The following is a 24,507-nucleotide window of genomic DNA, read 5'->3' as shown; positions in this document are numbered from 1 at the left end:
TTAGCTGTTTCATTCCGGGGGTTAGCATTTGTATCACTAGGTAGACTTCCCGATTTTCTTTCACCTATTAACCTTGATAGGTTACTTACTTCTTGTTCCAAGTTTTGAATAGAAGCTTGTTGATTTCTAAATGCTTGAGCATTTTGTTCACTAGTTTATTTTTGAGATGTGAAAAACTGCGTTTGAGTTTCTACTAGCTTCGTCATCATATCATCTAAATTCGGCTTTTTATCATCGGTTTGTGGTGGTTTGTTTTGAAAATTAGGTCTTTGCTGGTTGTAAGTATTGTTAGATACTTGTTGATTGCTAGGACCTTGTTGGTTGTTGTATGGAATATTTCGGTTATAATTCTGATTTTGATTGTAAATCGGTCTTGGCGGTTGATAATTATTCTGATAATTATTTCCAGGCCTTTGGTTTATGTATGAAATATTCTCTCTTTGTTCCATTGTTAATTCAATACTGAGACAATCTTTTGTCAAATGTGGTCCTCCACACTGCTCACAACTAATTCGTATTGAGTGGATATCTTTAGTCATCTTTTCCATTCGTCTCTCGACAGCATCTATCTTTGCAGAAATGGAATCTAAGTCATGGCTAGAATCGGCTCTAGCTGCTTTAGATGATCTAACGATATCTTTTTCTTGGTGCCACTCATGTGAGTGGGAAGCAGTGTTATCAATAATTTTGTAAGCATCAGTTTCAGTTTTCTTCATAATGGAACCACCAGCTGCTATATCTATGTCTTTTCTTGTAGTGATGTCGCATCCTTGGTAGAATATTTGTACTATTTGACAGGTGTCTAAACCATGTTGCGGACATCCTCTTAATAACTTTCCAAATCTTGTCCACGCCTCATATAGAGTTTCATTCGATTTCTGTGTGAACGTAACAATTTCTCCTTGAAGTCTTACGGCTTTAGATGCCGGAAAGAATTGTTTAAGAAATTTTTCAACTAAAACGTCCCATGTATCGATCGCCCCTTCAGGTAACGATTCCAACCAATTATTGGCTTCTCCCTTTAAAGTCCAGGGAAATAACATGAGATATATCTGTTCATCCTCCACTTCTCGGATTTTAAATAGAGTGCAGATCCTATTAAAGGTACGAAGATGTTCATTTGGATCTTCCTTCGGCGCACCACTAAATTGGCATTGATTAGTCACCATGTGTAGAATTTGTCCTTTGATTTCATAATCTGGCGCATTAATGTCTGGATGAGTAATTGCGTGACCTTGGCCAGTACGTTTAGCTCTCATTCGGTCTTTCATACTTAAAGGTTCTAGATTCTCCATAATTGAATTTGTTGAATCGGAATCACTAGAGGATTCTGATTTAATGGTTCGTTCCTCAACAATCTCTGTTTGAATGATTGGTGGTTTCGGAGGAAAATTTAATGGTTCAGGATCTATGAATCGTCCCTGAATATTCTCCGGATTCTCAATTGTGAGGTCGAGTTCAAAAAATGGATTATCGGAAATTTGAATTGGAGTACTTGGTCGACTGGATGACGATTCTAAAGAAAAATCAACGGCCGTAATATTTGCTAAATGTCTTGATCTAGTTACAGGTGGTGAACGTACAAAAGGTGGTGAACGTCTTGCTCGGTGCATTCACTGAATATCCTATTAGTTTTTAAAAGGAAAGAAAAATTATATAAGTTATCCAATTAATAGACTTTTCTGATTTTGCCCACGTTTCGAATAGCCAAAAGATGCAGCAGAGGGGCAGGATTCGTTTGGTCTCAATATAATTGAGGACTATTTGGCTCCAATAACCCGGTCCACGTACAAATCCAACTATTACTACAAACCAGAAAATTTTGATGTCTATCAATTTAACCACTTAAAATAAATTTTTGTAATTTTAAGAAATTTAGTTAAGAAGTAGAAAAAAAAATCTATGTCCTAAAACTAGAATAGCGAGAAATAAGAAAGAAAAAGAGCGCGTCGAAAAAGAAAAAGAAAAGGGTTGAAAAATAAAAGGCGTCGGAAAATAAGAAATAAAAAGAAATGACTTATAGAACTTAAAAACACTCGACTAACCCAACCTTATTACTATCACTAACTTAAAATTATAATCGCAAATTGAGATTACTAATTGGAATGATAATTGATACATAGGTAAAAGGCGTCTAAAAATATTAAAGCTTACAAGTAAAACTATATCCCAAATGGAAATAACTTTAAAAAAAAGCACTAAAATTTAAAAAGGCGTCGCAAAATTCTAAAGCACTTAAATCTTAGTCTAAAGAAAAGGCACTTAAGGGATTTTATGACAAAGCCTAAAAATCTAAATAAAAAAAAATAACTATGGCAAAAACTATGTTTAAAACTAAAAATGAACGGAAAATACAAAAATTACGCTAAAAACAAATAAAAAGGGACAAAATATAAAAATATACTAAAAGTTGTAAAAAGTACAATTTTTATAAAAATATTATATTATTTATTTTATAAAACTATTAATTTTAAATTTTAATTAAACTAATTTAACTAAAAATACAAAATAATAAATAAACTAAACTAAATTAATTAAACCTAATTAGGGTTAAATTTAATAATAATAATAATTACCCCGTATTTAATGCTGTTAGGGTTCCTGTGTACCCGTGTCAGGGCTGCTCCGCGACTTGCGGTGCCCGAGGCTGGAAAACTCCGCGAGTCGCGGGGTTTCAAATTTCAGATCAGGTTGCTTCGTTTGACAGGTTCAACGTAATTTTATTTATATATATTTTTTTATTTTTCTGTTTTTAATTTAATTAAAATATTTATATAATTTAAATAAAACTTATATTTTAAAAACTAGAATAGAAATAAAAATATGTTACAATTTTATAAATAAAAATCTTAAAACTAGATTTATATATAAAAATTTTTTCGGTTTTTGATTTTATGTTTTAAATAAAACCAAAATATTTAAATAAAACTTATATTTTTATAAAATAAAAATAAAGAAACTTTATAAAACTTAAAAATTTAACAAACTCTTAAAAATATTATATTTTTGTTTTCTTTTTATATTTTCGAATATTTAAAACGTATTTTTACAAAAGCGTATTTTTTTTATATTAGCAAACTAAAAAGAAAATTTTTGTTTTTTTCTTTTTATTAGCGTTGCGCTTTCGGCGTTTAAGTTCCCCGGCAGCGGCGCCAAAAACTTGATGTGGTAGCGGAGGGGTACGTGATAGTACTATATTTTACTACGAAATACGTTACAAATTACACAAGTTTTAATTATTTATTTACAAATGGGATATACCTAAACCTTGCTACAACACTATAGGCAGTGTACCTAATCGTAGAGTAGTATAGTTTTTAATAAGTCCGGTTCGTTCCACAGGGAGCGGGCTTATTGCACACTATATTTTTAAACAACTATATTTGTACAAAATATATATAATTATATATAATAATATATAAAAGGGGGTTTACCGTTTAATGACCGGTTTGTCGATTTATATTTTAAGTGAAGCGTATAGTAAATGACGATATTTAAATAACAATAAAATAAATAACAATAATTAAAATGACAATAAATAAAAGTACGAGGAAATATGAAATAAAATATATTATGCTTATTTAAACTTCCGTAACCATGATGTTTGACGTGTTGATTTTAGTTTTATGCCCATGGGTTAATTGTCCTTTGTCCTGGATTATTTAATATGTCCGTCTGGTTTTTGTCCATAACAGTCCATCGGTCATAAATTTAAAGTGCGAGTGTCCTCGTCAAATTATCCTTATACCCGAAGTCAAATATTCCAACTAATTGGGGACTTAAACTTTAACAAGGTTTAATACTTTGTTTAATAATTACACCAGGATATCGACTGCGTGTAACCCAAGGTTTTAATACTTTGTTATCAATTATGCCAAGTGTCCTTGTACATAATTTCACCCCTGTTTTAATAATTCCATAGACTATTAATCCATTCCCGTGTCCGGTTAAATGAACGATTATTCGTACATATAAATACCCCGCCCATCGTGTCCGATCGAGTGTATATGGTTATTTATAGGTACGTTCAATTGTAAATCTTTATATTAAAATTAACAAACTATCATTTAGTTAAAAAAATATAAAGCCCATTAATAGCCCATAGTCTAATTTCCACAAGTGTCGTTCTTTTGTCCAAACCCCAATTATGGTACAAAGCCCAATTACCCCGTCTTTAATATTTAGCCCAACATCATGATTACTTCGGCTCAAATAAGCATAATAATAACTTAAGCACGAGACATTAATTTAAAAAGGAGAACATAACTTACATTGAGTATTTATCGCGTAGTGTTACACGGACAGAATTTCGACTTCAAAAACCCGTAAAATAACCTTTACATAATCCAAACTAACTAATATAAAAATATCCTATACTATATATATATATATATATATATATATATATATATATATATATATATATATATATATATATATATATATATATATATATATATATATATATATATATTTATTATTTATTTATTACAGAGTATTATTATTATTATTTTATATTTTTATCGAACGAATGCATGGCCTTTTATAGGCGTTTTGATTTCTGACAGCTCCGCGAGTCGTGGAGTTTTTGGCCTTCAAACTCCGCGAGTCGTGGAGTTTGAAAATACAGCTCACACAATTTTGGAACCTTGCTTGTCGACGTTATTAAATAATAATATAATATATATAATTTTTAATAATTATTTATATATTATATTTTATTTATGTGTATAGTTGACTTGTAATTTTTGCACCGTTGCGTCGCGCGTTGATAGTTGGCTCAGGTCCCGGTTCCGGATTTTCGAACGTCCTTGCGTACAATTTAATGTCTTGTACTTTGCGTTTTGCAACTTGTACTCTTGTCATTTTTAGACGTTTTTCATCAATAAATTGAACCTTTTGAATTGTATCTTGAACATTTGAGATTTTTGGACGTTTGTGTCTTCAAATCTTCGTTTTCGCCTTTTGTCTTCGCACTTATTTATTTAAGCAATTACAATGAAAATATAATATAATTACATATGAAAACCTATTATTTAGGAGGGATATTGCTATGAAATATATGTTCCTTTTTAGCCTTATCAGTACCAATTACCGAAGTCAAGACAACTGAAGGAAAGAGGAAATGGGAAGACTATAAAGGCAAAAGTACTCACCTGAAGAAACAAGAAACTTTTAAAGGTAAACAAGATGGGGAAACTGCAAGTCCAAACTATAAGGGACCCCATCCGTTCTGCAAAAGATGTTACACACATCATGCAGGTTATTGCCAACTGGTCTGTGATAAGTGCAACAAGAAAGGACATGTGGCGAAAGATTGTTATGCCACCGTTTTTGAAGTAAAGACAAAACCGACTGATGTCAAGAAATGTTTTGGATGCGGGAAGTCTGGTCACTTTATAAATCAATGCCCTGATAAGGAGAAGAACAAAGAACCCGCACATGGGAGGGCATTTAATGTTAGTGCCAGTGAAGCACGTGAGGATCCTAATCTTGTCACGGGTACGTTTACCGTTAATAATCAACTAGCTTCTATTATGTTTGATACGGGTGCTGATAGAAGTTATATGTGTAAAGACTTTAGTTCTAAACTAAAATGTGCATCATTGCCTCTAGACGATAAATATACTATTGAATTAGCTAATGGTAAACTGATAAAAGCCGATAAAATTTGCCATGGTTGCGAAATAAATCTCGCTGGTGAAACCTTCAAAATCGATTTGATACCCGTAGAATTAGGAAGTTTTGACGTAATCGTTGGCATAGACTGGATGTCCAAAACAAGAGCGGAAGTTGTTTGCGCTGAGAAAGCAATCCGCATTCCTCGTAGGGTTTAGGGTTTAGGGTTTAAGGTTTAGGGTTTAGGGTTTAGGCTTCGTCATTAATGATTTATGGGGAGAAGAGCAACTCGAAGCTGAACTTTATCAGCTGTATGAAGGCCCAGAAACTTATAAGAAGAGGTTGTTATGCTATTCTGGCACACGTAAAGAAGATCGATACTGAAGAAAGAAGCATTAATGACATGCCGGTTGTAAGAGAACATCCCGGAGTATTTCCAGAAGAATTACCGAGGCTACCTCCACACAGATGTGTAGAATTTCAGATTGATCTCGTACCAGGAGCCGCACCTGTAGCCCGATCCCCATATAGACTTGCACCTTCAGAAATGCAAGAATTACAAGACCAGTTGCAAGAATTATCAGACCGTGGATTTATTCGTCCAAGTTTTTCACCTTGGGGTGCTCCTATTCTGTTCGTCAAGAAGAAGGATGGATCTATGAGAATGTGCATAGATTACTGAGAATTAAACAAATTAACGATCAAGAATCGGTACCCATTACCGAGGATTGATGATTTGTTTGATCAATTGCAAGGATCAAGTGTTTATTCCAAGATTGATCTACGTTCCGGATATCATCAGCTGAGAGTGAAGGAAGAAGATGTTCCTAAAACCGCGTTCAGAACCCGTTACGGTCACTATGAGTTTCTAGTCATGCCTTTTGATTAACTAATGCTCCAGCAGTATTCATGGATCTAATGAATCTCATCTGTAGACCATATTTAGACAAATTTTTCATTGTTTTTATCAACGACTTATTGATTTACTCGAAGAATAAGGAAGAACATGAGCAACACTTAAGACTGGTACTAGAGATACTCAAGAAAGAAGAATTGTACGCAAAATTTTCAAAATGTGATTTCTGGTTACAAGAAGTATAGTTTTTGGGCCATGTTGTCAGTAAACATGGAATTAAAGTTGACCCTGCCAAGATCGAAGCCATTAGTAAATGGGAAACACCGAAGACTCCAACACAAATCCGCCAATTCATAGGTCTTGCTGGTTACTACCGAAGATTCATTCAAGATTTTTCTAAAATCGCCAAACCCTTAACTACATTAACTCAAAAGGGAAAGAAATATGATTGGTCCACGGAACAGGAATCCTCATTCCAGTTATTAAAGAAGAAGTTAACGTCTGCACCCATTTTGTCATTACCGGAAGGAAATGATGATTTTGTGATCTATTGTGACGCTTCGCGCCAGGGTTTAGGATGTGTATTAATGTAACGCACAAAAGTTATCGCATATGCCTCACGACAACTAAAAATTCATGAAAATAACTATACGACGCACGATTTGGAACTTGGAGCAGTAGTTTTTGCACTCAAAATATGGAGACACTATCTATATTGCACCAAGTGTACAGTGTACACCGATCATAAGAGTCTTCAGCATATTTTTGATTAAAAACAACTCAATATGAGGCAACGTCACTGGATAGAGTTGTTGAACGATTACGATTATGAAATCCGTTACCACCCCGGAAAGGCTAATGTTGTAGCTGATGCCCTAAGTTGAAAAGAAAGAGTAAAACCTCTTAGGGTCCGAGCTTTGAACATTACAATTCGTACCGATCTCACAAAGCAAATTCAAGCAGCACAGTTAGAAGCTTTAAAAGAAGAAAATGAAAAAGGCAAAATGAGCAAAGGGTTAGAAAAACAACTCGAAGTAAAAGCCGATGGTTAAATGTCCCGTTCATATTGATTATAAACGTTCCATATTAATTGATTTCGTTGCGAGGTTTTGACCTCTATATGAGATATTTTTCAAAGACTGCATTCATTTTTAAAACAACCATAACCTTTATTTTATCAATAAAGGTTTTAAAAACATTGCGTAGATTATCAAATAATGATAATCTAAAATATACTGTTTACACATGACCATTACATAATGGTTTACAATAGAAATATATTACATCGACATATGTTTCTTGAATGCAGTTTTTACACAATATCATACAAACATGGACTCCAAATCTTGTCCTTATTTTAGTATGCAACAGCGGAAGCTCTTAATATTCACCCGAGAATAAACTTGCTTTAAACGCCAACAAAAATGTTGGTGAGTTATAGGTTTAACCTATATATATCAAATCGTAACAATAGACCACAAGATTTCATATTTCAATACACATCCCATACATAGAGATAAAAATCATTCATATGGTGAACACCTGGTAACCGACATTAACAAGATGCATATATAAGAATATCCCCATCATTCCGGGACACCCTTCGGATATGATATAAATTTCGAAGTACTAAAGCATCTGGTACTTTGGATGGGGTTTGTTAGGCCCAATAGATCTATCTTTAGGATTCACGTCAATTAGGTTGTCTGTTCCCTAATTCTTAGATTACCAGACTTAATAAAAAGGGGCATATTCGATTTCGATAATTCAACCATAGAATGTAGTTTCATGTACTTGTGTCTATTTTGTAAATCATTTATTAAACCTGCATGTATTCTCATCCCAAAAATATTAGATTTTAAAAGTGGGACTATAACTCACTTTCACAGATATTTCCTTCCTCGAAAATAAGACTTGGCCACTGATCGATTCACGAACCTATACAAATATGTACATATATATCAAAGTATGATCAAAATATAATTACAACCATTTTTATTATGTTTTAAAGATTTGAGTGTATTAAGTCAGCTGTCCTCGTTAGTAACCTACAACTAGTTGTCCACAGTTAGATGTACAGAAATAAAGCGATATATATTATCTTGAATCAATCCACGACCCAGTGTATACAAGTCTCAGGCTAGATCATAACTCAAAGTATATATATTTTTGGAATCAACCTCAACCCTGTATAGCTAACTCCAACATTACTGCATATAGAGTGTCTATGGTTGTTCCCAAATAATATATATACATGGGTCGATATGATATGTCAAAACATTTGTATACGTGTCTATGGTATCCCAAGATTACATAATATATTAGAATACATGTATAATACAATATAATTTGGCTAGGATATGATATGTATAGATTTGTTAAACATTTCCCGTAGCTAAAAAGATCAAAAATATCCAATCTTGTTTTACCCATAACTTCTTCATTTTAAATCCGTTTTGAGTGAATCAAATTGCTATGGTTTTATATTGAACTCTAATTTAAGAATCCAAACAGAAAAAGTATAGGTTTATAGTCGAAAATTTAAGTTACATGTCAATTACTAAAGAGGTAGTCATTTCCGTCGAAAGAACGACATCTTGATGACCATTTTGAAAAACATACTTTCACTTTGAGTTTAACCAAGATTTTTGGATATAGTTTCATGTTCATATGAAAAATCATTTTCCCAGAAGAACAAATTTTAAATCAAAGTTTATCATAGTCTTAATTATCCAAACCAAAACAGCCCCCGGTTTCACTACGACGGCGTATATCCGATTTTATGGTGTTCATCGTGTTTTCAGGTTTTAAATTATTAAGTTAGCATATCATATAGATATAGAATATGTGTTTAGTTTATTTTAAAAGTCAAGTTAGAAGGATTAACTTTTGTTTGCGAACAAGTTTAGAATTAACTAAACTATGTTCTAGTGATTACAAGTTTAAACCTTCTTATAAGATAGCTTTATATGTATGAATCGAATGATATTATGAACATCATTACTACCTTAAGTTTTCTGGATAAAACTACTAGAAATGAGAAAAATGGATCTAGCTTCAAAGGATCCTTGGATGGCTTGAAAGTTCTTGAAGCAGAATCATGACACGAAAACAGTTCAAGTAAGATTTTCACTCGAAATAAGATTGTTATAGTTGTAGAAATTGAATCAAAGTTTGAATATGAATATTACCTTGAATTAGAAAGATAACCTACTGTAAATAACAAAGGTTCCTTAATCTTAGATGATTACTTGGAATGGATTAGAAAGCTTGGAAGTAAACTTGCAAACTTGGTAGTATTCTTGATTTTTATGAAACTATACTTATGGAATTTATGAAGAACACTTATAACTTGAAGATGGAACTTGAGAGAGATCAATTAGATGAAAAAAATTGAAGAATGAAAGTGTTTGTAGGTGTTTTTGGTCGTTGGTATATGGATTAGATATAAAGGATATGTAATTTTGTTTTCATGTAAATAAGTCATGAATGATTACTAATATTTTTGTAATTTTATGGGATATTTCATGCTAGTTGCCAATTGATGGTTCCTACATGTGTTAGGTCACTCACATGGGCTGCTAAGAGCTGATCATTGGAGTGTATATACCAATAGTACATACATCTAAAAGCTGTGTATTGTACAAGTACGAATACAGGTGCATACGAGTAGAATTGTTGATGAAACTGAACGAGGATGTAATTGTAAGCATTTTTATTAAGTAGAAGTACTTTGATATGTGTCTTTAAGTCTTTCAAAAGTGTAAGAATACATATCAAAACACAACATGTATATACATTCTAATGGAGTCGTTAAGTCTTCGTTAGTCGTTACATGTAAGTGTTGTTTTGAAACCTTTAAGTTAACGATCTCAATTAATGTTGTTAACCCAATGTTTATTATATCAAATGAGATGTTAAATTATTATATTATCATGATATTATGATGTATGAATATCTCTTAATATGATATATACATTAAAATATCGTTACAACGATAATCGTTACATATAAGTCTCGTTTCGTAATTCTTGAGTTAGTAGTCTTGTTTTTACATATGTAGTTCATTTTTAACACACTTAATGATATATTTAAATATCATTTTATCATTTTAAATATAGTGTATCAATATCATAATATGATACATATGTATTTACTAGACGTTATCATAACGATAATCGTTATATATATCATTTCGAGTTTCTTAACTTAGTAATCTCATTTCTTATGTATATCACACATTGTTAATATATTTAGTGAGATACTTACTCATCATAATCTTATGTCAACCATATATATATGTCTATATATACCACAACATGTAGTTTTTACAATTTTGTAACGTTCGTGAATCGCCGGTCAACCTGGGTGATCAATTGTCTATATGAAACTTATTTCATTTAATCAATTCTTACCAAGTTTGATTGCTTAACATGTTGTAAACATTTAGTCATGTAAATATCAATCTCAATTAATATATATAAACATGGAAAAGTTCGGGTCACTACAGTACCTACCCGTTAAATAAATTTTGTCCCGAAATTTTAAGCGGTTGAAGGTGTTGACGAATCTTCTGGAAATAGATGTGGGTATTTCTTCTGCATCTGATCTTCATGCTCCCAGGTGAACTCGGGTCCTCTACAAGCATTCCATCGAACCTTAACAATCGGTATCTTGTTTTGCTTAAGTCTCTTAACCTCACGATCCATTATTTCGATGGGTTCTTCAATGAATTGCAGTTTTTCATTGATTTGGATTTTGTCCAACGGAATAGTGAGATCTTCTTTAGCAAAACATTTCTTCAAATTCGAGACGTGGAAAGTGTTATGTACAGTCGTGAGTTGTTGAGGTAGCTCCAGTTGGTAAGCTACTGGTCCAACACGATCTATAATCTTGAATGGTCCAATGTACCTTGGATTTAGTTTCCCCCGTTTACCATATCGAACAACGCCTTTCCAAGGTGAAACCTTAAGCATGACCATTTCTCCAATTTCAAACTCTATATCTTTTCTTTTACTGTCCGCGTAGCTCTTTTGTAAACTCTGGGCGGTTTTCAATCGTTGTTGAATTTGGATGATTTTCTCGGTAGTTTCTTGTATTATCTCCGGACCCGTAATCTGTCTATCCCCCACTTCATTCCAACAAATCGGAGACCTGCACTTTCTACCATAAAGTGCCTTAAACGGCTCCATCTCAATACTAGAATGATAACTGTTGTTGTAGGAAAATTCTGCTAACGGTAGGTGTCGATCCCAACTGTTTTCGAAATCAATAACACATGCTCGTAGCATGTCTTCAAGCATTTGTATCGTCCTTTCGCTCTGACCATCAGTTTGTGGATGATAGGCAGTACTCATGTCTAGACGAGTCCCCAATGCTTGTTGCAATGTCTGCCAGAACCTTGAAACAAATCTACCATCCCTATCAGAGATAATAGAGATGGGTATTCCATGTCTGGAGACAACCTCCTTCAAATACAATCGCGCCAACTTCTCCATTTTGTCATCTTCTCTCATTGGCAGGAAGTGTGCTGACTTTGTGAGACGATCAACTATTACCCAAATAGTATCATAACCACTTGCAGTCCTTGGCAATTTAGTAATGAAATCCATGGTAATGTTTTCCCATTTCTATTCTGGGATTTCAGGTTGTTGTAGTAGACCTGATGGTTTCTGATGTTCAGCTTTGACCTTAAAACACGTCAAACATTCTCCTACATATTTAGCAATATCGGCTTTCATACCCGGCCACCAAAAGTGTTTCTTGAGATCTTTATACATCTTCCCCGCTCCGGGAGGTATTGAATATCTGGTTTTATGTGCTTCTTTAAGTACCATTTCTCTCACATCTCCAAACCTTGGTACCCAAATTCTATCAGCCCTATATCGGGTTCCGTCTTCCCGAATATTAAGATGTTTCTCTGATCCTTTGGGTATCTCATTCTTCAAATTTCCTTCTTTTACAACCCCCTGTTGCGCCTCCTTTATTTGAGTAGTAAGGTTAGTACGAATAATAATATTCATAGCTTATACCCGTATAGGTTCTCTGTCCTTTCTACTCAAAGCGTCGGCTACCACATTCACCTTCCCCGGGTGGTATCGAATCTCAAAATCATAATCATTCAACAGTTCAATCTACTTGCGTTGTCTCATATTCTGTTGCTTCTGATTAAATATATGTTGGAGACTTTTGTGGTCGGTATATATAATACTTTTGACCCCATATAAATAATGCCTCCAAGTCTTTAATGCAAAAACAACAGCACCCAATTCCAAATCGTGAGTTGTATAATTTTGCTCGTGAATCTTCAATTGTCTAGACGCATATGCAATCACCTTCGTTCGTTGCATTAATACACAACCGAGACATTGCTTTGATGCGTCACAATAAATCACAAAATCATCATTCCCTTCAGGCAATGACAATATAGGTGCCGTAGTTAGCTTTTTCTTCAATAACTGAAACGCCTTCTCTTATTCATCCTTCCATTCAAATTTCTTCCCTTTATGCGTTAATGCAGTCAAGGGTTTTGCTATTTTGGAGAAATCTTGGATGAATCTTCTGTAGTAACCAGCCAATCCTAAAAATTGATGTATATGCTTCGGAGTTTTTGGGGTTTCCCACTTTTCAACGGTTTCAATCTTTGCCGAGTCCACCTGGATACCTTCTTTATTCACTATGTGATCGAAGAATTGAACTTCTTCCAACCAAAATGCACACTTTGAAAACTTAGCATACAGTTTTTCTTTCCTCAATACTTCTAGCACTTTTCTCAAATGTTCTTCGTGGTCTTGATCATTCTTTGAGTAAATAAGTATGTCATCGATAAAAACAATGACAAACTTGTCAAGATATGGCCCACACACTCGGTTCATAAGGTCCATGAACACAGCTGGTGCGTTAGTCAATCCAAACGGCATAACCATAAACTCATAATGACCATAACGCGTCCTAAAAGCAGTTTTTGGAATATCATCCTCCTTTACTCGCATTTGATGATATCCAGAACGTAAATCAATTTTTGAATAAACCGACGAGCCTTGTAGTTGATCAAATAAGTCGTCAATTCTCGGCAGTGGATAACAGTTTTTGATGGTAAGTTTATTCAACTCTCTGTAGTCAATACACAACCTAAATGTACTATCCTTCTTCTTGATAAACAAAACAGGAGCTCCCCATGGTGATGTGCTTGGTCGAATGAAACCACGTTCTAATAGTTCTTGCAGTTGGCTTTACAGTTCTTTCATCTCGCTGGGTGCGAGTCTGTAAGGAGCACGAGCTATTGGTGCAGCTCCTGGTACAAGATCTATTTGAAATTCAACAGATCGATGTGGAGGTAGTCCCGGTAATTCTTTTGGAAATACATCGGGAAATTCTTTTGCGACGGGAACATCATTGATGCTCTTTTCTTCAGTTTGTACTTTCTCGACGTGTGCTAGAACAACATAGCAACCTTTTCTTATTAGTTTTTGTACCTTCAAATTACTAATAAGATGTAGCTTCGTGTTGCCCTTTTCTCCGTACACTATTAAGGGTTCTCCTTCTTCTCGTACAATGCGAATTGCATTTTTGTAACATACGATCTCTGCTTTCATCTCCTTCAGCCAGTCCATGCCAAATATTACATCAAAACTCCCCAACTCTACTGGTATCAAATCAATCTTAAATATTTTTCTACCCAGTTTAATTTCTCGATTCCGGCATATATAATCTGCTGAAATTAATTTACCGTTTGCTAATTCGAGTAAAAATTTACTATCCAACGGCGTCAATGGACAACTTAATTTAGCACAAAAATCTCTACTCATATAGCTTCTATCCGCACCCAAATCAAATAAAACGTAAGCAGATTTATTGTCAATAAGAAACGTACCCGTAACAAGCTCCGGGTCTTCCTGTGCCTCTACCGCATTAATATTGAAAACTCTTCCGCGGCCTTGTCCATTCGTGTTCTCCTGGTTCGGGCAATTTCTAATAATGTGGCCCAGTTTTCCACATTTATAACAAACTACATTGGCATAACTTGCTCCGACACTACTTGCTCCGCCATTACTTATTCCGACACCATTTGTTCCTTTCGTTCTGTTAACCCCTGGTCTGTAGACCTCACACTTCACCGCGCTATGACCATTTCTTTTACACTTATTGCAAAATTTGGTGCAGAACCCCGAGTGATACTTTTCACACCTTTGGCATAGCTGCTTCTGATTGTTGTTGTTGTTGCGGTTGTTATTATTGTTGGGATGATTGTTGTAGTTGTTGTTGTTGTTGTTGTTGTTGTTATTGTTGTTGTGCCGTTTGTTGTAGTTGCGATTGATGTTGCGATTGTCGGGATAGTTGTTGTTGTTTTGGTGACTCTTATCACCGTTTTCCTCCCACTTTCTTTTGACTAACTTCACTTTGGCCTCTTCGTTCGCCTGTTCTTTAATTCTTCCCTCAATCTGGTTCACTAGTTTGTGAGCCATTCTACATGCCTTTTGTATGGAGGCACTCTCGTGTGAACTTATATATTCTTGGATTCTCTCCGGTAACCCTTTCACAAACACGTTGATCTTCTCTTCCTCATCTTCGAACGCTCTCGGACACAATAGGCACAATTCTGTGAATCTTCTTTCGTACGAAGTAATATCGAATCCCTGTGTTCGTAACCCTCTAAGTTCTGACTTGAGCTTATTGACCTCAGTTCTGGGACGGTACTTCTCCTTCATCAAGTGCTTGAATACTGACCACGGTAGCGCGTAAGCAGCATCTTGTCCCACTTGCTCTAGATAGGTATTCCACCATGTTAACGCAATACCTGTGAATGTATATGTAGCGTACTTCACTTTGTCTCCTTCAGCACACTTACTTATGGCAAACACCGATTCAACTTTCTCGGTCCACCGTTTCAATCCGACTGGTCCTTCGGTCCCATCAAATTCTGAAGGTTTGTAGGCAGTGAATTCCTTGTAGGAGCATCCTACATGATTTCTTGCGCCGTTAGCTGTATTGCTAGATTCAGAATTATTGTTGGTATGTAGCGCGGCCTGTACTGCGGCTATGTTTGAAGCAAGAAAGGCACGAAATTCCTCTTCGCTCATATTCAGGGTGTGTCGAGTAGTCGGTGTCATTTCCTTCAAAATAATCAAATGAAACAATTTAATCATACAGAATATTAAGAGTAGTCAATAGTATCTCGTAGCATAATATGAACTCATTTATAAAAGCTTTTTCTTCATATTAGCGTTTTATAAGTTTAAATTCGGGTACTACCTACCCGTTAAGTCCATACTTAGTAGCTAATATACAATTCAACTACTACAATTCCATATGAAAAACTGATTATAATAATATATCACATACAAATATTCTTCAAACTTACAACTTCGCTATATTACATATAACATGAAATATAGTACACTATGATACAGGACAGTTTTGAAGATAAATCTAGTTAATACGCAAGTTGTTCAGCAAAGGAAATAAAGACACGTAATTCATAAGTCCAGAAATAAGTCATGCATTCTGGTTTTACTAAGACGACTTCCCATCCTTGGTCTTGTGGAAAATAACCGTTATGACCATTAGCTAGGTAGCATGTTGTAATTTCGTCAAAAGGACGAGGGTTTCGTAATGTCCAACAGCCCCGTAATAATCAAAAAACCTTGTTTCTCACCCCAACTACTGAATCCGTCACTTGTGGGAAAGTTTTATTTAAAAGCTGCAATCCGATGTTCTTTTTCTCACTTTGGCAAGAAGCGAACATCACTAACCCGTAAGCATAACATGCTTCTTTATGTTGCATGGTAGAAGCTCTTTCTAATTCACGAAATCCTATGTTGGGATATGTTGAGTCAAAATAGCTTCTTAACCCGTAGCGTAAAATTGCATTTGGGTTCCCCGCATTTAATGCTTTAAAGAAAACACGGCGTAACTTAAAGTCTCCCCAATGTGATATACCCCACCTATCAAAGGAAAGCCTTTTATAAACTAAGGCATTTCTGGAAAGTCTTTCAAATGTTTGACAAGTTAATTTCGCCATAACTAAATGTGCTGATGAATTCTGTCCGACTCTAGACAAGATTTCCTCAATCATATCCTCTGGTAGGTCTTCTAAAATATTTGGTTGTCTACCCTTAACGTCCATTTTGTTTTTATACTATAAAATAGACACGGATTAGATTCGTAATAACAAACAATACAAGCAATTTTTACATAGAACATAAAAGTACAAGCACACTACAATACATTTATTACACAACATGCTCACACCCCTCTAATCTGAATCACTGGTTTCTTCTTCTTTGGACTTGGTTCTTTTTCCTAATCTTCTAGGGATATATGATGTTCCTCTAATACGAGTCGTCGTTTTCCACATTGGTTTAGAAAAACCTGGTGGTTTAGAGGTTCTCGGGTTATTGTCACGATATTGAAAATGCGGGTGTTGACGGTACATATAAAGTTCATCGGGGTTGGAATCAGATTTCTCTATTTTGATGCCTTTTCCCTTATTATTTCCTTTTGCCTCATTAAATTGGGTCGGGGTAATTTCTATAACATCATCGGAATCCTCATCAGGATCCGATTCATCGGAAAATTGGTAATTTTCCCAATATTTTGCTTCCTTAGCGGAAACACCATTGACCATTATTAACTTTGGTCCATTGGTTGAGGATTTTCTTTTATTTGACCGGTTTTCTGTGGTTCCTACTATTCGCCCCTCCGGAACCTCTTCTTCTTCCGGTTCCGTTTCCTCTTCTTCCGGATCTTCGGGAACTTGTGAATCTTGCCAATATATATTCGACTCTTCGTTATTATTAGGTGAGTCAATGGGATTTGTGCTAGAGGTAGACATCTATCACACAATATCAAACATGTTAAGAGATTAATATATCACATAATATTTACATGTTAATAATATATAGTTTCCAACAAAAATGTTAAGCAATCATTTTTAAAGAAAACACGGTCGAAGTTCAGACTCACTAATGCATCCTAACAAACTCGATAAGACACACTAATGCAAATTTTCTGGATCTCTAAGACCAACGCTCGGATACCAACTGAAATGTCCCGTTCATATTGATTATAAACGTTCCATATTAATTGATTTCGTTGCGAGGTTTTGACCTCTATATGAGATGTTTTTCAAAGACTGCATTCATTTTGAAAACAACCATAACCTTTATTTTATCAATAAAGGTTTTAAAAACATTACGTAGATTATCAAATAATGATAATCTAAAATATACTGTTTACACACGACCATTACATAATGGTTTACAATAGAAATATATTACATCGATATATGTTTCTTGAATGCAGTTTTTACACAATATCATACAAACATGGACTCCAAATCTTGTCCTTATTTTAGTATGCAATAGCGGAAGCTCTTAGTATTCACCTGAGAATAAAAATGCTTTAAACGTCAACAAAAATGTTGGTGAGTTATAGGTTTAACCTATATATATCAAATCGTAACAATAGACCACAAGATTTCATATTTCAATACACATCCCATACATAGAGATAAAAATCATTCATATGGTGAACACCTAGTAACCGACATTAACAAGATGCATATATAAGAATATCCCCATCATTCCGGGACACCCTTCGGATATGATATAAATTTCGAAGTACTAAAGCATCCGGTACTTTGGATGGGGTTTGTTAGGCCAAATAGATCTATCTTTAGGATTCGCGTCAATTAGGGTGTCTGTTCCCTAATTCTTAGATTACCAGACTTAATAAAAAGGGGAATATTCGATTTCGATAATTCAACCATAGAATGTAGTTTTACGTACTTGTGTCTATTTTGTAAATCATTTATAAAACTTGCATGTATTCTCATCCCAAAAATATTAGATTTTAAAAGTGGGACTATAACTCACTTTCACAGATATTTCCTTCCTCAGAAATAAGACTTTGCCACAGATCGATTCACGAACCTATACAAATATGTACATATATATCAAAGTATGATCAAAATATAATTACAACCATTTTTATTATGTTTTAAAGATTTGAGTGTATTAAGTCAGCTGTCCTCGTTAGTAACCTACAACTAGTTGTGCACAGTTAGAAGTACAGAAATAAATCGATATATATTATCTTGAATCAATCCACGAACTAGTGTATACACGTCTCAGGCTAGATCACAACTCAAAGTATATATATTTTTGGAATCAACCTCAACCCTGTATAGCTAACTCCAACATTACTGCATATAGAGTGTCTATGGTTGTTCCAAATAATATATATACATGGGTCGATATGATATGTCAAAACATTTGCATACGTGTCTATGGTATCCCAAGATTACATAATATATTAGAATACATGTATAATACAATATAAGTTAGCTAGGATATGATTTGTATAGATTTGTTAAACATTTCTCGTAGCTAAAAAGATCAAAAATATCCAATCTTGTTTTACCCATAACTTCTTCATTTTAAATCCGTTTTGAGTGAATCAAATTGCTATGGTTTCATATTGAACTCTATTTTATGAATCTAAATAGAAAAAGTATAGGTTTATAGTCAGAAAAATAAGTTACAAGTTGTTTTTGTAAAGGTAGTCATTTCAGTCGAAAGAACGACGTCTAGATGACCATTTTAGAAAACATACTTCCACTTTGAGTTTAACCTTGATTTTTGGATATAGTTTCATGTTCATATGAAAAATAATTTTCCCAGAAGAACAACTTTTAAATCAAAGTTTATCATAGTTTTTACAAGTTTTAACGTTCGTGAATCACCGGTCAACTTGGGTGGTCAATTGTCTATATGAAACCTATTTCAATTAATCAAGTCTTAACAAGTTTGATTGTTTAACACGTTGGAAACATTTAGTCATGTAAATATCAATCTCAATTAATATATATAAACATGGAAAAGTTTGGGTCACTACACACGTTTGGATATGAGTACAGCATATCACCTCCAGACAGATGGCCAAAGTGAAAGAACCATTCAAACCCTAAAAGACATGCTAAGGGCGTGTGTCATCGATTTCGGAAACAGATGGGATAAACATCTACCACTGGCAGAATTCTCATACAATAACAGTTACCACACGAGCATAAAGGCCGAGCCTTTTGAAGCACTTTATGGCAGAAAGTGCAGGTCTCCCTTATGTTGGACTGAACTAGGGGATAGTCAACTGACAGGTCCTGAGATCATACACGAAACAACTGAGAAGATCGTCCAAATACAAGAGAGACTGAAAACAGCTCGAAGTCGCCAAAAGAGTTATGCTGATATAAGAAGAAAACTGCTAGAATTTCAAGTGGGCGACAAAGTCATGTTGAAACTGTCACCCTGGAAAGGCGTTGTACGATTCGGTAAACGAGGAAAGCTAAGTCCTAGGTACATAGGACCCTTTGAAATCACCGAAAGAATTGGAACAGTTGCTTATCGATTAAAGCTACCGCAAGAACTTAGTAGTGTTCATGACACATTTCACGTGTCAAATTTAAAGAAATGTTTAGCTGAAGAGGATGTCGTAATTCCTCTTGATGAAATACTAATCAATGATAAACTCCATTTTATTGAAGAACCTGTTGAAATCATGGACCGTGAGGTCAAACAATTAAAACAAAGCAAAATACCGATAGTTAGGGTTCTTTGGAACGCTAGACGAGGATCTGAGTTTACTTGGGAGCGTGAGGATCAAATGAAGCAAAAGTATCCACATTTGTTCACTGATATCGCTCATAAAACAGGTACTACTCAAAATTTCGGGACGAAATTTTCTTTAACGGGGAGGTACTGTGATGACCCGGAAAATTTTGACTAATTTAAACCAAATCTCTATTTGATTTAATATTATGTAAACCGGTATATATATATATATATATATATATATATATATATATATATATATATATATATATATATATATATAAAATGTACAAGTAAAACACTAATTGCTACCGTAAAAATGACTTTGCTACAGTGAAAACGACTTTGCTACAGTAGCTACAGTGAAAACGACTTTGCTACAGTGAAAACGACTTTGCTACAGTGAACACTATTTACTACAGTACACACTATTTGCTACAGTGAACACTATTTCCTACAGTGCACTATTTGCTACAGTAAAACACTATTTGATATCGACGAACTAGAAAACAAAGCACAAATGAGCTGGCAGACCACCCCATGCGATCGTATGGGAAATGGCCTGGAAAGCCATGCAATCGCATGGCCCCAAAATTCTGGCCAAGTGCTATAAATAGCCACGAATTCGGACGAGTTACTCACATTTTTTTTTCTTTTCTTCATCTGTAATCTATAACTATAATTATAATTTATAATTTATAATTTAAGTTTAATAATAATAAGGTATAATACGCGAATGTTTTAATTCGGGTTTCAAACCGTTTTAAACTAAGGAAATATTGGGTATTATTCGGGGTATTGTTCTTGAATCCAAGGCCAACCATACAGTCATCTACCATCATTACATCTATGCAATTTACCTACAATATTGAGTCTCAATATTGAACCGTGAGTTTATAGTCTCCCTTTTTAAATACTTTAAATATTTTTGGGCTGAGAATACATGCAATTTATTTTAAATGCAATAAGACACAAGTACATACTAAATTCTACACCGAGTTAAACCGAATATCCTTAGCTTTAGTAACTAGTAGCTGCCAGTACATAGGATATGGACTGGTGGGCGCGAATAATTATATATGGATCCATAGGGCTTGACATCCCCGTCAAGCTAGAGCGCTAGCCTTTTAACGGACGTATGTTATTTGAGTTTATGACACGTTGGTTTGCGTGTATTAAAATGAATGGGGTAATTATCATTATAGAGTTAAGTTTAGTTACCAGGGTGCTCTGTTACGTAGAATCTATTGATAAAATTTTGATGAAATCTTGTGGTCTATCTTTAAATACTTATGACTCGAGCAATTAAACCTATAACTCACCAACATTCGTGTTGACTTTTTAGCATGTTTTATTCTCAGGTCCTTAGACTGCTTCCGCTGTGATGTGCTTATTGCCTGCATGGAGTCTCTCATGCTTTGTACAAAGTTTATTGCATTCAAAATAAAACTGCGTTGTATAATAAATAATTGGACTGTGATGTCAACCTGTAAATTAAAGACTTATGTATTTTAGGGTTTTGCTTATACCTAAGCACTCGCCCACATGTTTATAACTTTCTATGTTTAGAAAGTCACTTATTTTAATGAATGCAATATTTTATCAAAACGTATCATATAGAGGTCAAAACCTCACTGTGGAATCAATGATTAACGTGCCGCGTCAATAGCGATTTTGACGGGTCGTTACACCTGTCTAGTTCCCGATAATTGACACTTTGTTCTTATTTGTAAAAATCACTTTACCATTTTCTGAATATGGTTAAAAAAAAAAGGTTTCCTAAATCAAAGTGGACCTCTCTCAATAGAGACTCGTAATCATACAATGTATCTGATAAATCAATCTTTTGATATTACCTTCTAATTCCGTCGATAAACATATTAAAACAAGTACGTTCATGTAAAGTATTATATGTAATACTTTTTCTAATTTTTTTCAAGTTATAATATATGTACGCATATACATATATAATCATATCAGTTCCTTTAATGGTTCGTGAATCGTTGAAATTTGGTCGAGGTTAAATGAATGTATGAATATAGTTTAAAATTCTTGAGATTTATCTTTACAAACTTTGCTTATCGTGTCGGAATAATATAAGATAAAGTTTAAATTTGGTCAGAAATTTCCGGATCGTCACAGTACCTACCCGTTAAAGAAATTTCGTCCCCGAAATTTGATAGAGGTCGTCATGGCTAACAATGAAAATGTTATTATGACGATTATAGAATTTTATCACGTTTAAGAAGTATGGATAAAATAATTCGATTACTCGAAGCGTATGAGGAAAGTTATCGTAAATGAATGAAATAAGATTATAGTGATTCGTCATATCTTTTGATGTCATCACAATTGATCTCTGAATTTAAAGAAAATCTTTGTAATCTATATTGGATTTGATTCTTCGGCGATTAAGGAAATTATGATCCTCTTCGAGTTAATGCGATAATCCATCTTGATTTCTCTGTCGGATATTTCACTATAAATCCACCTCCTTCGTTTCCTTACAACTCATACTTTCTATTCTTTCTCCCTCAACTCATATTTTAAAGTATTCATAAATATGCTCCATCCAGTACTGATTCTTGATATACTCTTAACTTTCGTATCTATCATTCTTCTCTTTCATTTACCACCGGAGGATTTTATTTACTTTTACTATTACCTTGGGGTTATAGTGCTTTTAATTCTCCCGTGCCTTTACGTGGAAATACGTATTGATATGAACGGTTTGTAATTTATGTGTTGTTGTATAGCTTTATATCTTCTTTTATATTCAAGAGTTCCATACTTTTGTCTCCTCTTCCCGACTTTAATTCAAGCGATTAATTGTCCAAAATTTTAGGTATGAACATAGTTACTGTTCTAAGAAGGAAATCGTAGTGGCACGATCTTGATTTGTCAAATTACCAGAATACCTCGAAAAAGACTGAATCATCAAGAAAATATTTTCTTGATATTTTTAGAGGTTAAATAGAATACAAGAGTCGTGTGACATAGCACATGATGACGTTATGATATGTGAATCATCACGTTCCATTTAGAAACTCAGCACGAATTACTGTAATATAATCACGTTGATCAAGTGTCATTATATTATACTAACTCATGCTTCAGTTCCCAACACTACTTCAAAACATTCATAATTTAAACTTGACAGTTTCAGAATTTAGAAACTAAAATAGTTTCTTTTATGATGTAATACAAATAGTGCGAAGAGGTAAATGATTTTAGATAAGAATAATTATGGAAATATCTTCAGAAATATGGAGGATATTTATAATGAAAGATACGATGATATCTTAGAATTTCAAATATCAGAGGATGTTGAAGGATATTGTCCGCATGGGTTTAGAGTCAGGAGCAAGGTATTCGTTAATGACTTCAGCAGATACTGAATCATTTGGATTCTTTGAAGGCAGATTTTGTCCTTGTGATTTGTCCACAGCCTCTTTCATACTTTGCTCAATCCGTTTTCCAGTTCTAAACCTTCTCTTTTTCTGAGCTTTGCCAACACACTACTCTTTATCATCAAACTTTTTACTGTTAAGGTCGTTTATAGTTTTTGCTACTTCATCAGCATTTCGAGAACTAGTTCGCAGTTCAAGGTGTTTTCAGAAACTTCACATTCGACGTAAGTAAGTCCAGGAGATAGACGTTATATGTACACATATAATTGTTGGCGTAGACATGCTGCGAGATTTCAAAATACTGATTGCTGATTCCCAGTAATTGGCATGAAAATTCTTATTACAAGATGCGGATGAGTAATTGATGGGGTTTTGATAATTATAATGATTTTTCAGAAAGTCAAATATCAGTGAAGTTGTAGGTAAGTTTATTGTTAATGTAGTGGACATAAACGGTTTCCCGGTAATGTTGGCGAAAGGGCAACGTATATATCAAGGTTATAATAAGGCTGTTTCGACTGAGAAGTCAAAGTTGTCTTGCTGGAGCTGTGATAAAACTGACTACTTTGGAAAAGAGTTGAAAAGTCATTTTAGCTAATAAAATACCAAAGGGTCTGACACGGATACGTGTCGAACTGTGACTTTAGTTTCGAGAGCTTTTCAGGTACATAACTGTGGGTAACATGTGGTTGGATCATCATCTTGATTGTTCATCATTTGAAGTGTCTTCAGGAATTTCGAAGGGTTTAAACACTGATTGTAATCGTTAATATACATATGATGTTCTAACACAGGTTTGAAGTCAAAGTATAGCTTTGAAAGATGTAAGGATCTAAGAGTGATGATTTTGGTTATATCTCGAATTGAATTCTGAGATTTCAAAATCAGAATATGGAATTTGATTTGAATGAGTATGGTTGTTTTGATATCTATAAAAGAATGTATATTGTTGTGAAAGTATGAAGTATAGTTGATAATTTGCTTAATCAGATTCGAAGAATGTAACATATTA

This window comes from Rutidosis leptorrhynchoides, chromosome 1 (assembly GCF_046630445.1).
Source record: "Rutidosis leptorrhynchoides isolate AG116_Rl617_1_P2 chromosome 1, CSIRO_AGI_Rlap_v1, whole genome shotgun sequence".
Taxonomy (NCBI): Eukaryota; Viridiplantae; Streptophyta; class Magnoliopsida; order Asterales; family Asteraceae; genus Rutidosis; species Rutidosis leptorrhynchoides.
This window is presented reverse-complemented; position numbering follows the sequence as displayed.